General features: G+C 43.6%; 1 protein-coding gene across 3 annotated transcripts in view; it reads right to left on the reverse strand.

The window, feature by feature from the left end:
- The window catches only part of PHC2 (polyhomeotic homolog 2), an 86,409-nt gene extending 72,514 nt beyond the window's left edge, over positions 1–13,895 (reverse strand). Inside the window, exon 1 of one of the 3 annotated variants that reach the window (XM_037500622.2) lies at positions 13,500–13,895. The gene's annotated coding sequence lies outside the window, so the exon portion shown is untranslated. The remainder of the gene's footprint in view (positions 1–13,499) is intronic. The other 2 variants (XM_054691730.1, XM_037500620.2) reach the window with 2 other exon arrangements.
- Between the last annotated feature and the right edge of the window lie 1,977 nt (positions 13,896–15,872).

Consider the following 15,872-nt stretch of genomic DNA (forward strand, 5'->3'; position numbering starts at 1 on the left):
TACATGACAAAAACCTACAGCTAACATATTTATTTAGTGAATGACCCAATGTTTCCCCCTCACATTGGAAATGACAATTCAGTATTAAACTGAGGTTTTAGATGAGGCAAAAATAAAGATTGTAAAGGAAAAAGTAAAACTGGCTTTATTTGTAGATAACATAATGGTGTTTGTAGAAAATCCTACAGAACCTACCAAAAACTATTAGCACTAAAGTGAAGTTATCAAAATCACAGAATACAGTAACAGAAAGAGGTAAAATCGCTTGACCAAGGTGACTCAAATAATAACTAGTAGAACCAGAGTCAAAGCTAAGGCATTCTGGCCTTGGGGCCTCCTCTTAACACACACACACACTGTGTGTGTATGTGTGTGTGTGTCTCTCTGTGTGTGTATAAAACTAAATATAGCGCCACTTCATCATGGGGATGTTATTAGGTGCATACCGGTCAATACTAACATCATTTGTCTTCTATTCAATTACCACACTAAATTTTAATGGAGAAGAAAAAAAATAAGACGTGTGCCCTATTCAGGTGTGTGCCTCATTCTATATATAAAAAGCAGGACTGTCAATTGCCTAATAAAATCGCAGTACTACATTTAATTCTTATACAGAGCAGCACATTTCATACTGGAAAAAAGCCTCTCTGATTATTGTAGATATGTATCTTGGCTAGCCCCCACCCAGGTAAGTGCCAAATGCCCTAGTTCAGTGCAACTTATCTCCAATACCAGAGGGCAAAACTTGGAAGAGTGCTAGTGATCCTTGTAGATGAAGGATAAATTCAGAAATGGAATTTAAAAAACTGGTGCAGAATTCAAAAGTAAGGTGTGAACATTCAATTACTCACAAGCCAAAGTAAAGGCCGGTAGCATTTATGTCTTTATGGAAGAAACTTGGGGTTATTATCATCAGGAACTTCATATATTATATTTAAGTAGTTATATTCAAGGTTGTATATCAGCAATCACAGAACTATATGACAACTAGAACTGCTAAATTAATAAGTATTTGTTAAAACTACTATCAAATGTTGAAGTCTTGAAGTATGGTCCATCAGCACTGGACAAGGCATTAAAAGAAAAATTACAGTAGGCATCTGAGGTAGCTTCATCACGATGAGCTACGTCAAGGTCACTGCTAGCAAAATAATAAAACTATCTGGTTTTGGTGGAGCATCTCATGAAACATGGCACAGCTGGAAAACAGCCACAGTAAAATCATTCATGGTAGGAACTGCCAATGCTCTTTTTGAAGATCGTAAGTTTAAAAGACAAAGCTGTACTAGACTTTGCTAATAGTGACCACAATCTCAAACTAAAAGTGTTTTCTTTGAGTGACCGGTGGTATGGTATAGGGGAGGCATTTGTCTTTTCCAGTTAAATGGGCCGATACGGATAATAATGTGCTGTCCTCACTGCCTTATTATTGTTTTGACCCTCCGCATATAAATCATGAACTTCAAGTTATTTTTCTAAGAAAAGACTGATTATCTAACTGTCTCACAATGCTCTGTGGCTCAGAGTACATGCAAAATGAATGGTCCAAAGTTGTGTTTAGGGGTCTGCTGACAACTGAATTTGGGACCACTAAGGGTAGTACAGTGTGGCATCATGAGAGGTAGCACCACATAGTGGAAAAATCTGGGTCATGGAAAAACTTGAACAAGTCATTTGATTTCTCTGAATCTGGGTTTTTCCATCAAATACTCAATAACTGTATTTACAGGGTTATTATGAAGACTAAATGAGATGCTTGGTACATTTAAGATGCTAAATAAAAATGTGAGCATACATACCTGCACATGTTCATACACAGAAACACACACACACACACACACACACATAGACCCACACACGAAATGTTTACAGCTGAGATTGATTTTATTGCCCCATACAACCTGACACAAGGATAGCCTGTTTTAATTGGCCTCACCTATTTTCAGTGTGCCCACCAAAATGTGGAGGAAAACATTAATTCTGGGGCCAGATAGTAGGTGGAGGGTCCCGCAGTTTTAGCACTGTTAGCATTTTCTTTTGTTTGACCCCCTCTTTATCATTGTGATCATTATCTCAGTGGTTCTGTTTCACCCCTTGTTGGAATATTGGGATACAGCATCAAAATAAACATTAAACACTGAAGATCACTGACAAAGATGGAGAGCAGGGCAATTAAAGGGCTTACAGCCAAAGGCAGTAACAGGCTATAGCTCTACACAACCATGGAAGTCCAGTATATCACAATCTGTATGGCCTAGGCCCTATTCTGAAATTCCTCTTCAACCACCTGCCATTCTAACAATGAATTAGTCTCAAAATCTCCTAAATCCTAATTTTATTTGTTTAGATGTATGATTTTGTTACTTTAAATAAAAGCAACTTTCTGACTATTCAAAAGCCATGTCTGAAGTGAGAGAATTTCTCAAAAAAGGAATCCACTATCAACATGTAAGGTCCCTAGATAAGATGTCAGAAGCGCAGAGTTGAAGAGAGAGACCAGATTTACTTTTCTGCCTTAAAAAACTAAGTACTAGGCCAGATACATAAAGCAATGTGTTACAGATAAGGATTAACAGACAATGCCGGCCACTGATCTTTAAGCACAGAGAGATGAAGTGAGCCCTAAAATGGTACAACTTACTGCCTGGAGGCAGTTTCCAGGATGCTGGGCAGGAAGGGGGAAACTCAAACAGAGCTGGGTGGTGGCACTGAGTTGAGGAGATTGAGATTAGAGATCCAAGAGGGCTAAGTGACTGGAAAAAAAAATTTTTTTGGGGGGGGGTGGCGGGGAGAGGAAGGGGGGAGTGAGACAGCTTCCCAGGGGTCTTTAGTTGAGTATTGATTTGCACACACGCAAGATAAGTTAACTATTCAGGACTACTGGAAAGGAGTAGCAGGACAATTTCCAGAGTTCACACAGGATTGGACTAGTTTGTATTCCTTTGAGCTCAATCAGAAAGAGCCTATAATACACAAGGAATTAGAGCTAATCCTCCGAAGGGTATTGCCATAGTAATGGGCCCTCAATTAGTCTTAGAATAGAGGCCACTTTGGAGCCACGATGATAAAGTTTTAAAACAATTCCTGCCTGAAAGGATCAAACTGGTTTCAGGTGACTGAACCACAATACCGAACAAAATATTGCAAACAAGAGTATAAAATTTAACCATGTCCAGTATCCAATTAGAGAAATCCCTTAACCAGGAGAAAACAAATAAATAAAAACATACCCAGAAATGAAAGGGCTGAAAGGACTAGCAGATGAGAATATTAAAACACCTTTCATAAATATGTTGCACATGTTCAAGAAATAGAGAAAAACAAACTTGAGAAAAAGGGAAAGATGTGAAAAAAATTAATCTATAAAATTTGAAATTAAAATGCACTGCATGGGATTAAAAATAGATCAAAAGCTTCAGGGCCTCCCTGGTGGTGCAACGGGTTGAGCGCAGCACTGTGAAGCTGTCCGCAGCCTCCACAGTGCGGGTTCGATCCTGGCCGGCTGCGGAGATATCCACGTGGCGCGGCAGACCTCTGTTGTCTCACCCACTGCTCCCCTCAGCAGTGTATTTCAGTCAGTCTGCCTGTTCTGTTCCCCCCAACTCTGTCTCTGGTGAATCCTCTCACCCTCCCGCACATTTGGCCTGTACCCCGGTTCTTGTATAAATAAATAAATCTTAAAAAAAAAAAGCTTCAGAAGATCAGCAGAATTGAAGACAGAGCATTAGGAACTATCCAAAGTGAAGCAAAGAGAGACAGAAGACAGAATAAAAATGAATGCAGCATCAGTGACTGTCAGACAATATCAATCTAACATTCACGAAATTGGAGTTCTAGAAGGAAAAGAGACTTGGGGAGGAAGGGATAGAAAAAAGCATTTGAAGAAATACTGGCTAAAAAAAAAATCCAAATTTGATGAAAACTATATACCCACAGATCCAAGAAGCCCTAGGTCTCACCTTTGTTTCTGCCACTACCTTACTCACACTTCATGCTCCAGCTATGTCAGTTTACTTGGAATTCCCCACATACATTATGCTCCCGTTCACACACGCAGACACCCCACCTTTGCACACACTGCCCCTTCTGTCTGAGGGGCCTGAGGGCTCCTCCAATTCTCCAGTTGTCCTCTCAACTGCCACTTTAACCAGGTGACATTTCTAAGCAGAATTAAGTGATCCTTCCTTTAAGTTTTCAAACCACCCCCGCCCCAGCCCCCGTTCACTCTTCTGTGTGGCAGCAATACCACAACATCACAATACTTCCAAGTCTGCCCTCCTTCCTTCTGCAGTGCCTAGATTGTGTTCTAGTCCTAGCTGCATTCCCAGCTACCAGCATGGGGTACAGAAGCTTTAAAAATGATTGTTGAATAAATAAACAGTTTTTAAAGACCAAAAGAAAAAAAAAAAAGAAATTTAACTACTTGAACGAGACACAGCAAGATACTGAAAGACAGCTTGGGATAGGCAGGCCCTTCCCATAACTAGGTTTTGTCATGGTTGGTAGCTACGATACTTCCCTTTCCCCGCAATGTCCCCTGTTATCATGATCACAAAGTTTGGGACTGGAGATACTACAGGCCTGACCCAATGCGACATTCCCTAACTTAGATTTTTCCAAGTATTTCTCACACATATCTTGCCTTTGAGAAAGCACTTTCATTTACATATGCTTTAGTGACACCATCTTTTGTGAAATAACCCCAATTTTAAAATGCTCAAAAGCCAAGTGTTCCTCTCTCCTACTCTAATTCTCATTTTCTCCCTTTCTTATAAGGAGAAAGGAAAACTTCAATGCCAAATTAAGGATGAAAACAATCTGAGCCCAAATTTAACATACAACATTAGGGAACATTATGTCTCAACTGTCTCTTTCTTCGAATGGAATCAACTCTATTCTCTAGGAGATCACAGGAAATAAAAGGTAAAACTTATGTGGTGTTTACTGTTCCTCTCACATACATTAATTTGTTTATTCCACAACTCCTTGAGGAGGGTACTATTTTTATTTCCATCAAATATAAGAAGGCTGGAGGGCAGAGGGGTGAAGACTGGAAGGAGTTCTCGGCTGGAGAGTGGTGGAGGCAGGGCTGGAGCCCAGCAGTGTGGCTGTAGCATGCATGCTGTTAACCCTACCCACTCTGGCCTCTCTGCAGATCTGTATAGTGCTGCACACTGTGCAAAACTCCAGAACATTAAAGTATGAAAGGGCTTAAAAAATTTCCCCCCAAAATTACAGGTCTTGTTTGTAACTGAAAACACAAAGTCAGAAGAAAAGGAGACACTGATTGGTAGGCCTCATACGTGGGAGTGTTTTACATTTCAATCCAAATACGTTTTATAGCCAAGATTTCAGACCTCAACCCATCATTTATAGCTAAAGAAGGGTCTCTTGTGACTTTAGCCACCAAGGAGATGAGTGTGTCCTTGGTCAACATGGTCAATACCTACACTTCAGCTGCCACCACACGGGATGGACACACACCTTGCCTTGTGGCCCTGTGGTTTAGTGAGCTAGGTGTTTCTCAGGAGCCACAACCTAAGAACAGAAATACATCAGAAGGCACACCTGTGTTTATGCTTTTTCTATGGAGGCAGACTAAAAAAGATGCATGAAATATTTAACTAAGTCACTATCACCCTCTATTCAAAAATTAATTAGATGACATTTAAGGAACTACCAACTAGATGTAATATAGTACCTTCAAATTGTTATCAATCTCTTATAATCATATTGCCTTCTGGGCCATGGACCACTTAGAAAGGCATGATTAGATATCTGGTGAATGAATGACACTGTTTTAGAGATAGATTGAGAGGCTCTGCATTTCCGGATGTTTCTTTAGAAGCAATAGGCGCCTTATAATAGTCATATTTGCTCTACAGAACTCTACTACTCTGTCCTGTTTCAAGAGGGAGAATTTACTCAAGTCTCTGGAAAAGCCTAAAGCTACCTTTATCTATACCCATAGTTTATACACTATTTTCTTGCCCATTCAGAAGAGAACAGAGAAGGATCAGATTACATTGCTTTTTTGGGCCTGTATAAATTCCCAGGAGGTTCTCTCTTCTGTCAGGAAAAGTCTCCCTGGCAACCACATTTATAGTCACTCAATTCCCTCCCTCCTTTAATTCACTGGTTGATATAAAAATTAATTTGCATTGAATTGAAGCTTACAAGTTTAACAGACTCACAAAATTTTAGAACTTGGTTTCTGGCCCAATCTCACGTAAGGGGCCTGCCCCCTTTCTTTTGAAATTTGAATGTTGTTCTTTTCAGTTAAAATATTTAAAAATACATTTAATATGTATGTTTGGATCTTTCTGGCTATAGGTAGAAGAATATCCTTTTTAGGGCATCTAGCCAATATTTTTAGTTATGAAGACTAAGAGAGAAGGGGCACTTCGGTTTTGAGTAAGCAAAGGGTAAAATTCCCAAAGATCAGTTGTGGTATGTAGTTGGAGGACAGCAATCAAGAATCAGGACAAAAGTCTAGGCCACATGAAATGATGTACTTGGGCGTACAATTCTGGGTGATCAAAGGTCAGGACCTAGATAAGAGGAATGGGGCAGGAGTATCAAGAATGGAGTGTCATTAATCCATTCTCCAAGTACTTATCAAGCTTATCCACTAGTGCTCGGTGCTGAGAACACAGCTGTGACCATGCCAGACACAACCATAAGCTTCATAAAGTTTATAGTCAAATATCTAAATAGTGAAGCAATGTTGACTTTGTTATTAAACCAAGTGTCTTTGTACTAGGGACTCATTATAAGATTCCCTAAGAAGGTTCAGAATTGGTTTTAGCGTATGGATGGAGCGAGCCGCGACTTATAAACAGAAACAAGTTCAAATGGTCCCTGGAGTAGATGAGTTGGCAAGTCAAGAAGTCTTTGACATAATACAATGGTTTCTTTATAATTTAAACTGCCACAACAAGGACATAGGAGTTCTTTGATAGGGAGATGAAGAAAGGTATATTCATTATGGGGTACCAGGTTTGGCATTTTGCAGTATGTATAAATTTTCTGAAGAAAAGCATAAAAAGTAAATAAAGGTACAAGCTATTCTTTAGCATATTTGATAATCAGTTATTGAGCATCTACTATGTTCAAGGGCTGGTTTTTAAAAAGAGCTACAGGTAAGAAAAAGTCCCTAGCAATGACAACAATGAGATGTGGAAGTACAAAGAAAGATAGGAAAGACACTCACTCATTAAAAGCAAGCTGGGAAGTGCTGCTCAGATGCCATGCATAAATTAAATCTTAAAAGACAAGAGAATTCCATTGCTTTAAGGTAATAAATTTGGGGTAAACTTGTTGTACAGCAGCAGATAACTACTATAGTGCTTTATGGAGGATATACCAGCAATACAGATAGGTCACCATGGGGGAATGTCTGGTCATCCAAATTTTGTCCTATGATGTAGATCAAAGGTTATCCTCTAAATTTCTTCATATTTTTAATCTCCCATATTTTCAGACACACCTGGTCCATGTTAGGAGTAGCAAGTGAGAACAAGCACTCTGAATGGGATTGCCAGGTGATGGGAGGAAGCAGCACAAACTCAGTCTTGTTTTGGTCTCCCCCAAAAGGCATATAGGTTGGTTGGTGTAGAACATGGTCAAGTGGTCAGTGAGAACCAGTGGTATTAGGGCTTGGACAGTACCTGGTCTAATTATTTAGAGATGAGGAACAGGAATAGCAATAGCAAGAGGGTGAGTAACCAAAAGGATGAGAAAGAATTATTTTTGAGAGGGCAATAATCATGAAAACAAGAAGAACTTAATTTGTAGCCAGCTCCAAAAAGTTACTATAAAGGGCCTCCCCGGTGGCTCAGCGGTTGAGCGCTGGGTTGCGAAGCTGCCCGCAGCCTCTGCAGCGCCAGTTCAATCCCCGGCCACCGGGTGAGGGTCCCGCATGGTGTGCAGACCTCTCCTGCCGCCCGCTGCTCCCCTCAGCAGTGTACTTCATCAGTCTGCCTGTTCTGCTCCCGGCTCTGTCTCTGGTGAATTCTCTCACCCTCCTGCGCTTCTGACTGTACCCAGTGCTTGTATAAATAAATGAATAAATCTTAAAAAAAAAAACAAAAACAAAAACAAAAAAAAAAAAAAAAAAAGTTACTATAAAGCCAAAAATGAAAGACAACATCAAAAATTAAATTTTTCTGGTTTTTATGATTCATATGGAAGATGAAAGGATAGAACAGGTAACAAAGAGTAGAACATGGGCAGTCAAGACCAAGGTGGTAAATAGGGCCACGTGATTCAAAGCTGCCAGGCGGGGGTAGGGTGGGGAGGTTCCCTGGTACTAGGGTGAAGAGGTGACATCCACCTGGCTAAAAAGGCACCCGATCAGGCAGAGAAGTTATAAGTTGTATTATACTTGTTCAACCCCAATTTCTATTTTAGGTTGGAAAATGGTCTCCATTGTCTCCCACAAGCAAAAAAAAAAAAAAAAAAAAAAGGCAGAAATCTGACTATAAAAGGAATAGAAATGAACTCATTTCTTATTTAAATTGAGATTAAGAACTGCATCAGGGCTGTAACTTTATCCAATAATATGCTCAAGAAATGATGGATGGATGAAGCTGTTCCGAATAAATAATTCCTTTACTCTTTATTCTCAATTCTCTTCATATTGGCTGGGTGTTTACTTGAATTTCAAAATATCCCCCTTCTGTCCTTCATTCCATTGGCCTCATGGTCCAAAATCAGAGGACCCCAGGAAGATGTGACTGTGTACTGTGACACAGCAGCAACTTCAGGCGGCACAACCCTAACAAATGATACAGTGCAGAACGCTGTCTCCAGGCAGTCTCGACACTTTCAGGCAGAACTGGTTCTAAATTTGTGGGGCCCGGTGCAAAATGAAAATGAAGGGCTTTTGTTAAACAATTAGGTATTTCAAAATGGGGACAAGAGAGTATTAAACCAAGCCTGCAGCCCTTCTCTATATAGGGCCCTGGAGGGTGCACAGGCCATATATGAAGCTGGCCCCGTCTTAGGCACAGTGTAAGGTACAGTCCTTCTGAAGAGGTATACAGTCAGCGCTGGGCCCGAGTCTTTGTCAGTCATTAATTATGTGTTCTTAGACAACTGATTTAGCCTCTCCAAGCTTCCAAGAGGTTATGTGGTTATAATCCAGTATTGTGAAGGTAAAACAGTGTAACAGACAGAATGTACAGTGCCTAGCACACAGTATGTACTCATTAAATGGCAGTTATACTATTATTGTTCACTGTAATATGCAGGTAACTGTCAAAGCAGTCAGTTTATGAAATGAGCTGCTGAGGGCCTCCCCTGGTGGTGCAGGCGGTTGAGGGCAGTGCTGTGAAGCTGTCTGCAGCCTCTGCAGCATGGGTTTGAACCCGGCTGGCCAGCAAGATACCCACATGGTATAGCAGACCTCTCCTGTCTTGCCCACTGTTCCCCTCAGCGGTGTATTTGGGTCAGTCAGCCTGTCCTGTTCCCGGCTCTGTCTCTGGTGAATCCTCTCACCCTCCCGCACATCTGGCCTGTACTCTGGTTCTTGTATGAATGAATAAATCAATCTTCCAAAAAAAAAAAAAAAAAAAAAAAGAAAGAAATGAGCTGCTGAAACACTATTAAGGATATGAAAGGATGAAAATGCTATTCGAGGACAACCAAAATAATAAGAGACAACGGAGATCAAGTCTTTTAGTTGACTCTTCTACCTTCTCAAACCACTTTCCTATTTTCTCCTCTTCCTTTGACTGTCCAGCACACATAAGGTGATCTAGACGCTGTCTCCATTTCTTACCTGCATCTCTTGCCACAGTCCCTTCTAAGCCAGTGTTCAATAGCCCCGTGCCCATCCTCCACAGCTTCAAAGCTGTCACTTTCCAGAGCTATTGATGATTTCCCGCTTCCTAAGTAAATCAGACATGTCCCACTTTCTCTGCACAATTGCTGACCCATTTTTCCAGCTTTAAACCCTCTCTTCTCTTGACTTCTATGCTAGCACACCCTCCGGGGTAACAGCATGTCTACTCAGCCTTGCACCTCTCAGGTACACAAATGGCTGGGAGGAGAGTACATTTGGTGATGAATAACTCAGAAGTTCTTCAGCATCTCTGATATCACTTATTTTCCATCATTCTGTCCCCATTTCTTCTCCCTACCTCCCCAAATGTGGGTAATCCCCCAGCCTCAACCTTTGGGCTGCTGTGCTCTATTTGTGTGCTGTTACCACTGGTGAACTGAGCTAATCATGTGGTTTCAATTATCACCTTCTATAATAAGACTCCTTGACTTCTCTCTTTGGAACACTAGCCTCCCACTTCCAGATACCTGTAAGGGATATGTCCACTTACAAGTTCCAGTGTCACCTCAAGAGATCTAGCACTTCGATGTTCTTCTTCTCCCCCAAACTGGCTTTCCTTTCTGTCTGTCCTAACTCTGTTACTCTTGTCGCCAATGTTCAAGGCTATATTTGATACTTCGTTATTTTTTGCACTCCATACCCAGTCAATCACAAAGTTCATTTTTCCTCTATTTGGTTATTGGATCCATCTCTTTTTATTTCATTGCCATCTCTTAATCCAACCCTTTATTCTCTCACACATAGACTATTTAAATAACCAATAACAGGCTGTAGAGTTGTCTTTTTATCCCTGCTAAGGTTTACTTTCCACATTGTGGCTGAGAATCTTCCTAAACACCGCTTTCATGACATCACACTTCCCTAACCATCCTCAGACTTAATCATACGGGATAAAAGTCCTAATCTTTAGCTCAGCATCCAGTGCCTGCTAAATCTCGCTTCAATCAAACCTCCCAATTTTGCAACTTCTCTTCTGAAACTTTCCTATCTTCACAGACTGGGAGTGCAATTGACCCCTGAGAACTTTCTTCCACATTCCAGTCCTGTATTTTATGAATGTTATTTTTTTCTGTCTGGAAATCCTTTTCTTTTTTTCTTTTTTTCTTTTTTTTTAAAGATTTATTTATTTATTTATACATACATACATACAAGCACTGGGTACAGTCAGAAGCGCGGGAGGGTGAGAGAATTCACCAGAGCCAGAGCGGGGAGCAGAGCAGGTTGAAGGACCGAAGTACACTGCTGAGGGGAGCAGCGGGCAGCAGGAGAGGTCTGCACGCCATGTGGGACCCTCCTCCGGTGGCCAGGGAGCAGCCGGGGATCGAACCGGCGCTGCAGAGGCTGCGGGCAGCTTCGCAACCCAGCGCTCAACCGCTGCGCCACCGGGGAGGCCCCTGGAAATCCTTTTCTACCTTCCTTCTCTCTAGCAAAAATCACCATGCCTCTGAAGAAAGTCTTCCTCAATAACCATAATCCTTCATGACCATTCTCTTTTTTTTCAACTCCTATAATACTACATGCTTAGCACTTCGAAAATTTGCTGCCTTACTGCCTTACCTATAATCTTCACACCCTATGAAGTAGATGGAATTATTGCAGATGAAGAAACAATGTCAAACAACTTGCCCAAGCAACTGAAAAACTGCAGTCCAAATCTTTGGTTAGCTGAGAATAACCGCCATGCTGCACCTCTTCTCTCATTTTGCTGTCTCCTCCAAACCACAAATACAGCACGGTATTTGCACACAAGCAGGTGCTCAGTAAACATGCTGATGGGGAAGACTGCTTAAATAGCACCCAAGATTCCCTAGCACTTACAGAACCATCCATCTTAGCAGGACACAGCAGGCAGATCACCCAGTGTCACCTTCCTCACGTGGTTTAATCTGTCATATAGCTCAAGATAAGGGATTTGCCAAAACTTTATTGCAATCCATTCTGAAAATAAATTTTGGCTTAAGCAAAGCTAAAAGGTGATTAAGCGATTCAAACATTGGGTGAGTTTTGGGGATGAGGTCTCTTTTACAACTCTTGGCCATCCTCGCTGTTTCCAAATGATCAGGAAGTAAAAATAGGCTGGCTAGTTGATGTCTTGTGAGGTAAGATGCACTATTTATAGTTCCAGAGGTGGATGCTAAGGCAGCAGAACAGGTTTTTCTCTGCCCTGGTAGCTAAGACTTCAGTAAAAGCAGTCCAATAAACGCATCATGGGTGGAAAGTGGGATCAGAATAATAGTAAGGAGGGAGAGAACAGAAAGAAGAATATACTGGCAACGTTCTACCAAGGAGACGCTGCTGTCCTTTCCTGCAGTTGCTGGCAGCTGTCAGATCCAGCCCTGTTCTGCCCACTGGCACCGCATCCCAGCGGGCTCCATCACTTCTGCATGATTCACGGCCTCAGTCCTGATCTGCTTGTTCTGCCCCACACCACAGTCCAGATCCTCTCTTGTTCCAGACCCTGCCAGTTTCTGATCTTATTACTCACAAATCTGACCTCACAGATTTGACACTGAGCACTGCCTCCCTGGTTGTGACCTTATTGTATGGTTTATATATTTGCCCTCTCAGATGACACCTCCAGGGCCATACATTATGTTCAATTTTCAGGCCCTCTACTTGGAAGTTACTGTGAACTATCCCTTTCCCATCCCCATATGTATGATGTTTATATGGAAAGATATGAGTGACAGAGTCTAGGAGTCAGGATCAGGAAAACTGATGAGGGGACTAAGCGGGGAGCAAACAAGAAAGACAATGCCACTGAAAAATTACGGTGGGAATTAGAAATTCTAGGTTACTTTTTGAGTTACACTGGAGAAAGTGAAAAAAATCAAGGCTACAATCTAAGTCCATTTTCTAGAGATACCATGTTCTTTAAGTGTCTGGATTCTGTTTTTTGTCCTTTGGCTGCCCTTCCTGTCCTTTCCAGTCTTCTCTGCAAGGCAAACTCCTATTCATCCTTCAGGACCTTGCTTAAACTAGCTCTTCTCTAGAAAGACTTACCTGTCCCTCTGAGACGGTTAATTGTTCCCTCCTCTGTGCCCCCACAGCTCTTTATATTCACATCTATTAGGCTGTTATGACTTTACTCACAATTTTATTTCCGTCTCTCCCACTACTTCTTTGAAGACAAGGACTAATTATCTTATTCATCTTTGCATTCCCAAGATGCCTAGCATAGAAAAGTGTTTGTTGTGTGATAAAAGACATCAAGAGCAGCATGAAGTGCAATTTGCACTTCACTTGCAAAAATCAAATTGGTTCCTGGTACTTTTCATGTGTAACCACGTTTTCCCTTGATTTAGAAGCAACGACTTTTGATTCATAAAGGAAATTCTATTGACATCACTGGCACATTAGCCAGTTTTTCATCCGTGCTGGTGACAGACACATCCCCCCTCCCCACACTTCCGAGAAACTCCCAGGGCAAGCTTAATATTAGAGGCACATGGCCCATCCTACCATTTCTATTGTGGTGAAAACTAAATTACACCATGAGCTTAAAGCTGCCACCAGTCTCAGTGAAGTGGTGGTGGTGTGGGGGATAATTAAAAGAAGACACTTCTGTAGCAGACCTGGGGGTAGGAAGCGATGGAAGGAAGAAGATGAATTTAAACCTTGCCTTATAAGAAATTTATCAAACACTCACGCAAAACAGCCGCTTCTTCTGGACATGACAGACCCGATCCAGGTGTCCAGCAGTGACCTTTTCCCGTAAGTGTCTGGTCAACATCCCAGCTCAGAAAACAAGGGGCCACTGCCTTCCTTGGGCACCTCTCCTTCTCAAACCTGGCACTTCTTGGGGCCTGCTTTTCCTTTAGGGGATGGTCCTCTCCTCCCAGCACCGACAGTCCCCAGTTCCCTGGGCTGGTGGCCCCCAGTCTTGCTTTGGTCCCACCGCGGTCCCCAGCTTGACTGTGGGTCCACAGTGCCAGCGGCTGGGCTGTCAGGCCGTGGCTGGGGGTGGGCGCCGCGGTCAGGCCGGACCCCCGCGTCTCCTGGCACTGTGCGGGACGAGCGGAGGCATCGCAGGCCGCGCCAGGCCCTCTGCGTGGGAGGGAGGGACTCAGCCCCGGGAGAAGCCCGGCCGGAGCGGGGACCCCATCCAGCCTGTCCCCGGCAGTGGCCCGCCAGTCCCGGCTCCGCAGCTCTCCCGCCGCCCGGGTCGCGGCGGGTCCCGGCCCTGGGCAGCCGCGGCCAGTCGGTCGCCGGCCCGGACGGCCGGGTCCCCGCGCGGGCCCCACGGCGCGGCTCCCAGGTCAGGCCGCCCCGCCCGGCGGCCCGTGCCCGGGGCGCTGCCCCTCCGCGCGCCGCGGCCCGGCCGTGACAGCTGGGCGCCCGAAGGGTTAAGCCCGCAGCGCGGCGGCCCGTGTCCCCCGCTCGCTGCCCGTCCGCGGCGCGCCGGCCCCAGCGCGCACGCGCCCGCCCGTTACCTGCGGTGGCGTTCGCGCTCCTCCTCCACCTGGCCGCTCGCTCCCGGGGGCCGCCCCTCAGCCCGCCCCCTCGGCTCGGCGCCGCGCACCCTGCTGGCTGCTCGGACACGGCCTGGGGAGGAGGGGCGGGGGCGATTACCATATATTAGCATACCAGCCGCGTCACGTGGGCCCTCCAGCCAATGGTCACTCTGGGGAGGCGGGGACTGGGCTGGACACGCCTAGGTGCTGCTCCCGGCCTGAACCGGTGGCCATGGCAACGAGGGCGGGGGAGTGGGGAGGCGCTGGAGCCCAAGGGCCCCCCGGGAGCATCTCCCCTACCTGAGCTCGGGCACTGTTCCCACCGCGAGGAATGAGAGAGGTTCAGTCTGGCTCTGCTCAGAAATATTCGAATTCTGCAAACATTTCTTGAGCGCTTACCACGTGCAGGACACTTTTCTGCAGCATTGGGTTCTGTAGTAACCCTGGGATGTTGGTACTGTTCGCCACATTGGATAGGGGAAGGGGGCTCAGGAAGGCTGGGTCACTCACCCGAAGTCACACAGCCGTGCTAAGTGACAAAAATGGCGATCTAAGCCTTTCTGATTTTAGACCCAGGACTCTTGCCAGCAGGGGTCTCCCAGCACTTCCTCACAGTACAGGTACACCAAACAGCTGAGGAAGTCCTCACCCAAACTTTGTTCAGTGTTTCAGTGTTTCCTTACAATGACTTTTGGGGTTACTGGGTAGACTAGTTTTGCCCAGATTGCAGATGAGGAAAAATGAGGCAAGCAGGGATTAAAAACTAGTGCTTATTTAGTATGATTTATATACATGTGTGCTGTTTCCTAAACTTTTCCTAAACTTTAAAATTGAATATTTTCAACAGGGAGTATGTGACCACTTAACAGACTAAGAAATGGAGGCTTTGGAAAGTCAAGCAAATTGCCTAAGTTTACACAGCTAGTAAGTAGCAGACTTAGGGTTCAAATCTAGGTTTATTTGGTTCTAAAACTAGTTATAGCGTTTCATTTTACCAGGTTCATTTAATTTAGGCTTGTCTCTAACAGAACTTTCCTCTCCTTTAAGGGTGTGACTAAGCTCTCTCTTAAACCTACACCAAATTATCATGCGATGGAGATATACATTATGGTCACAGGGGCTATATATTGAGAGAGAATGGAGTCATCTCTGCAGGGATAGGAACATTCGAGAATTCTCTGCCTTTGCATGTTTATCACTAGGGACTTGATAGTCTGTCTAAAGGCAGAGTAGTTTAAAAGTATAAACATACATATAAGATTTTCCTTTTGCTCCTTCCTTTGGGTTAGCTCAGAGAGTCTCTAACAAATTATTGGACAAGGTCACATGCTTCAAGCCAAATACACTAAACTTTATAGGCATTTTAAAGGATTAGCAAAGGTAATTTTGGCTATATGTTCATTTCAACTTACTGGGCTAACTTAATACCCATTTCTTCCTAAGCTGTGACTGAAACAGATCTTCTTGGGCTGCAATCCTGTCTTGGCTACTAGCTGTGCCACCTTGGGCAAGTTAATTAACCTCTCTGTACCTCAGTTGCCTCATCTGTAAAACACCATAGTAATGTG

Source organism: Talpa occidentalis, unplaced genomic scaffold (assembly GCF_014898055.3).
Source record: "Talpa occidentalis isolate TD23 unplaced genomic scaffold, MPIMG_talOcc4v2.1 talOcc4.9, whole genome shotgun sequence".
NCBI classification, from domain to species: Eukaryota; Metazoa; Chordata; class Mammalia; order Eulipotyphla; family Talpidae; genus Talpa; species Talpa occidentalis.